The sequence below is a fragment of the Crocodylus porosus genome, unplaced genomic scaffold (genome assembly GCF_001723895.1).
Source record: "Crocodylus porosus isolate Cpor-Errol unplaced genomic scaffold, CroPor_comp1, whole genome shotgun sequence".
In the NCBI taxonomy this organism is placed as follows: domain Eukaryota; kingdom Metazoa; phylum Chordata; order Crocodylia; family Crocodylidae; genus Crocodylus; species Crocodylus porosus.
The window spans coordinates 22065816-22069780 of NW_017728914.1; the positions used below are offsets into that span (position 1 = coordinate 22065816).

At 52.0% G+C, this 3965-nt stretch overlaps 1 protein-coding gene across 2 annotated transcripts in view; it reads left to right on the forward strand.

The window, feature by feature from the left end:
• The first annotated feature begins 349 nt into the window (after window positions 1–349).
• The window catches only part of SFXN1 (sideroflexin 1), a 36366-nt gene continuing 32750 nt past the window's right edge, over window positions 350–3965 (forward strand). For both annotated transcript variants that reach the window (XM_019534974.1, XM_019534976.1), the window contains exon 1: window positions 350–421. The gene's annotated coding sequence lies outside the window, so the exon portion shown is untranslated. The remainder of the gene's footprint in view (window positions 422–3965) is intronic.

Sequence of the window (3965 nt, forward strand, 5' to 3'; positions counted from 1 at the left end):
CAGGGGGTGCCCCGCCATATTGCTCGTGCCTTTCCACAGGGGGTGCCCCGCCACGCTCAGGCGACACAGCACCCCCTCGCACCTGGATACTAAGAAGAGTTTTCGCGCCGCCTGGAGGGGGGTTAATCAAAGATCCGGGATTCCCCCAAAGGGCCTTGTCTGCTGGGAGCGACGCGAGCCCCTCCAAGCAACCCGCTCCCCGGCCGGGGGTAGTGCCAGGGGGTGACGCCCACAGCCCCGCCTCGCCTCATCTCCCGCCCGCTCCCGGGCCCTGGCGCAGCGCGAGGCGGCGGCAGCCAGCCGGGTCCCCGCCTCAGCCCCTGCTCCTCCCCCGGCGGGGCGGCCCGCTCCCCGGCAGGCTCTTCCGGCGGGCGCTGGGAGCGCGGCAGCGGCTGGGCGGTGCGCAGGAGCAGCGGGCGCGGTGAGTCCCGGGGCCCCGGCAGCGCGGGGGAAGCTGCTGCTGCACGGCGGGGTTTGCACTGCCCCGCTCCCAGGGCGGCGGGGGTTGCCCTGCACGCGCCCCCGGGGGCCGCAGCCGCTCGCACCGCTGCGGCTGAGGGCTCAGGGGCGCGGGTGGCATGAAGCCCCACTTTGCCCTCTGTGTCAGCCCTGCCAGGGAAGAGGCTGTTTCAGTGCCTGGGTGATGCCTGCTTGAGGTTATGGAGCATCCTCAGAAAAGACAAGTTAACCTCCTGGGGGGGGTCTAAAATAATCCTCCTAGCAAAGCAGTTTAAAAAAAAAAAGGATTAAAAAATGCAGCGTGACCCCATTGAAGGGCACGTGGGATGCGTCTCGGGGCCGGAGGGTTTGGGACTGGAAGCGCCCACGGCTGCATCCTCCGGCACCGGCGGCCGCTTGGTTGCGGAATGATGAAATCTCTCTTTTAAGTTACACGCCAAAGATGGCTGCTGTGTTGAGGAGCCGGCCCCAGCATCAGGCGCGATCCGTTTCACCCGGGGACGGTGGCTTTTGTTGCTAGGGGGAAAAGAGGACCTCGCCGGCTTGCTGCGATGTGATGCTGCTTCCAGCATTGGATAGGGTTGATTAGTGCAGCTGGCAAAGTGGGCAAAGCTTGCTGGTGGAAATGGATTGATGCTGATAAAAGCTGCGTAGGGAGAGAGAAGAAAACTTGGGAACCAGCTTATTTTCTCTCTCTCTGCGTGTCTTGCTACTCTTGCCTCCCAGGCGTCAGCTGCGTGGCTTCTTTCCAAGTTTGTCACCCTTTCATTACATGGGTCCGACGCACCAAGTTTCTCATTGGGCTCCCCTAGGCGGGAAGGCTACAGGGAAAGGGGGCAACAGATTCCTTGGGACAAATGTGAAAAAAAAAAGGGATGGGAGTGCTGGTCAGGGGTTCAAAAGAAGAGTGCCAAGCGGGGACACTGAGCAGAGTTCACAGGGCAGCACCCAGAGGCCCTCGAAGGAGTGCAAAGGAGACACTGGGCAGTATGCACTGGCTCCTTGCAAGTGGGGAGGCCAGCTCGGTGCCAGTGAGAATTGTTGTTGCTAAAAGACACAGGTCTGAAATGTGCTCTGTGGGCATCAGGTAAAGGTGCTGCGTTTCCCTAAAAGATTGCACCTTTATAGGACTTAAAAAAACATGAGTGCAAAGGAGTTTAACCTCTGAACAGGTCAAAAACATTAGCTCTATGAGCCTTCCCAACACTGTGCTGCCAGCGTGCCTTCGAGTAACGGGGTCAGCTTTTACATGAGAACGTGAAGAAGCTGGAGACTGAACTCGTGAGAACATCAAAAGGCAGCTCTGGATATTTGGAGATCTGTTGGAGATGGAAGCGACACCCTGAAAGAGGCCAGTGTAGTTATTTCACAACTAAGCTGCTGAGAACGGGTAGCAAATTTTGGTAAGAAATTGAATGGGTAGTAAGTTTTTTGCTCTCAAGTTGTTCTGTGTATCAGCAGTTTTGAGGACACGGGCGCAGGTGGTGAAGTGCTTTCCTTTTTGGCATCACAGAAAAGTTGGTTTTAACATCAGCTCCCCAGGCTGTCCCCTTGGCGCCCATATCACTTGGCTCTGCTCTTTGCAAAGTAGCCCAGCTTCAGGAAGAGGGTGGGTGCCCTGTCCCAGCACAGCAGAGCCTGATGTTTAAAACTATTTTTCTTGGCGATACAGGTTTGAACCCCTTAGGCCAGGGGTGCACAAAATGCGGTCTGCCAAGCCATTCTATCCGGCCTGTGGGGCCCCTAAAAAATTTAGAAAATGAATATTAATCTAACCTGGGCTGCCTGGTTATGCGGCCCTCGATGGCTTGCCAAAACTCAGTAGGTGCCCCCTGTCCAAAATAATTGCCCGCCCCTGCCTTAGGCAGAGGAGAGGCTAAAACCGTAAGCAGGGACGTACAGAAATCGCAGCGGGACAACGGTTTCTTCCTAGCGCATTGCCAATTTCACGGGTATTTTGCGGTGTCCCCACCCCTTTATGCTAGTTGGCGGAGAAGCCCCACCCCTCAGCGCTGATTGGCAGAGAAGCCAACAGGAAGGAGGGACAAGGAGGCAGCTGTCATCTTGATTGCTGGCTGCCCTTCGTGTACCCCGCCCCTCGGCACCGATTGGCAGAAGCCCTGGCGGAGGGAGGAGGGACGAAGGGGCAGTCACCATCTTGATTTGTGCCATCCCGGCACCCAGCACCTTCCCCTCTGGCAGCCAGCATTTCATTTTTATTAAGTTATTTTTAATTATTGATTTCACGCTTTCTGTGAAACCACAAATTACCTAGGTCCCTCATCATGAGATGTAGCGACTGAGCTATCTTTCAAATGAGGGGTGGAGGGAAGCACTAGCTTTTGGCTTGGCTATGTTTTAAAACAGTAGTTTTCAACTCCCTTAAGCACAAGGCACCTCTTGGAAAATGCCACTTCTTAGTTTTACCTTGGTTTTGACTACAGAAAAATAACGGAGCAGTTTTTATGTTGCAAACAATTTAGAAGGACTACTCCCATCCTTCGGCCTCTACTGGCGTCAGTCGGACCCTTTTGCTCTCTGACGGGGCCTGCTGTTTTGGAGCCAGCACCTGAGACTCCAAACTCATCCAGAGCTCGGAGCAGTGGGATATGTGCAGACCAAAAAACCAGGGGCAGTTATTCCTTTATCTGCTAGCAAAGCTAGGGATACTTGTATAAGGAGCCCTGGTAGAAGTGGAAACCCGGCCTCACTGATGCCGATGCAGTTTCCTGTTCTGGAGTTGCTGCTGCCTTGCTAATGCTTTTGTCTGTAGATTTGTATCTGCTCTCAGGATGCCTAAAAGCAATCCTTTTCTGTCGTTTAGTAGTATTGGTAATGTCCCCCACCCTGTCATACCAGTAACTGAGAGCAATACACCCACCAGTACGTTCTTACCTCAGTTTATGCTTGGGTCACATACACAGGGTGACGTTCACTACTGCAAGAAAAAGGAAATTTTATTTTTAATGAAAGCTCAGATTCTTTCATAACGGATAGCACTCACCTGGTGAAGAGTCCTACTTGCTGTCTCCAACTGGACTTTACCAAGTCTTTGGTTGAAATAAACTTGGAGGTACTCTCATTTATGTTAGAAAAATAGAATGTAAAAGCATGTTAAATATTAGTAGTCCAATATTGGTAGGAAAGATGGATTAATTTTGTGTCCTGATGCATGAATTAGTGCTATGGTACTATAGGCACTATAATATGGAAATAAGGCACCATGATGTGGAAATATGATGCACAATAATGTGCTAATATACTGTGGTCCCTCAACAAACGTTTCACAGGACAGCTCATGATCCTGTATCCATCTGAATTTTGGTACAATAACATAGTAGTCATCACCAATAGGAAAGAATGATTTTTTTTTTTTTTTTTTTTTTTTTTGTTAATAACAAGATCAACTTTTCTTATACCTGTAAGTTTAGACACGACGCTCTTCCGATCTCGGATGAGCGGTTCAGCAGGAAGTTACCAAGTGGTGGGCCCTTCAAATACATATG